General features: G+C 40.0%; 1 protein-coding gene and 1 pseudogene across 2 annotated transcripts in view; one reads left to right on the plus strand and one right to left on the minus strand.

The window, feature by feature from the left end:
* Positions 1 to 1,100, plus strand: part of LOC100953598 (telomerase-binding protein EST1A) — a 149,353-nt gene that overhangs the window by 87,873 nt on the left and 60,380 nt on the right. The gene's annotated exons all lie outside the window — the stretch shown is intronic.
* Positions 369 to 746, minus strand: LOC105887922 (annotated as a pseudogene).

Below are 1,100 nucleotides of genomic sequence, written 5' to 3' on the forward strand. Positions count from 1 at the left end.
CCTCCGCCTCCCAAGTAGCTGGGACCACAGGCGCCCGCCACAACGCCCGGCTATTTTTTGGTTGCAGCCATCATTGTTGTTTGGTGGGTCCGGGCTGGATTCAAACCCGCCACCTTAGGTGTATGTGGCTGGCGCCTTAGCCACTTGAGCCATAGGTGCCGAGCCACCAACAAATATTGATCTGGGGAAAACTGTAGTCTACTATTATGTTACCAGTGATGACAACGGCAGCACAACATAGACATAAGTTAGCCTTGTTTTGTCTTTGATTTCTCTTAAACCTCTCTTTCATTTTTCTGACTCATTTTTTGATAGATAATATTCTTTTTTTTTTTGATTTTTATAATTTTATTTGATGTGTCTGACAATCACCAATTAGTTCTCATCCACGTTGACTGTAGATTTTTGAAAGTGGCAACTGGTACATAGGTAACCAAAGTATAGAGCTTGTTTGGTGAATCTTCATCTTCATTGCGTTTTCTAGATAACGGCACATGGATACGGTATGGGACATTCCTTATGCCTTTGACCCAGACAGCTTTGTTAAGCCTGGTATCAATGCGCACATCTGGAGTTCCCATCTTTTTCATGGCAAATTTCCAGATCTATTTGAGTACCCAAGGGGCACGCTTCTTGAAGCCCACTCCATGGATGCGCTTGTGAATATTGATAGTGTATTCTTGAGTCACCACCTCGTTAATGGCAGACCAACCCTTCCTCTCGCCACCCTTCTTTGCGGGAGCCATTCTGCAGGGCCCAAGTTGGAAAGAAACGATAGATAATATTCTGATAATTGAACTGTCTTTTAATTCATTGAACCTTTTCTTAGCCATATCTAATCTAACCTGCTATTAAATATACCTTATTGGTTTTTTTTTTTCTTTTGAGGAAGAAAGGACAAAAAGGAAGGGGAAAGGGGGTTATAAGAAAAAACAAGACAGAACAGATGCTGCTGCATCTGGTTGCAGGGATGGCTGGGGGAGGGACTTGCATTGGGTTTTAAATTTTATTTGTAATATATTTTATTTTCAGATTTTTTTAAATCAAATTGGTTTTGACTTTCTTTATAATTTTCTCTTTTCTTTTCTTTTTTTTTTTTT

Source organism: Otolemur garnettii, unplaced genomic scaffold, assembly GCF_000181295.1.
Source record: "Otolemur garnettii isolate 467f Iridium unplaced genomic scaffold, OtoGar3 scaffold00145, whole genome shotgun sequence".
NCBI classification, from domain to species: domain Eukaryota; kingdom Metazoa; phylum Chordata; class Mammalia; order Primates; family Galagidae; genus Otolemur; species Otolemur garnettii.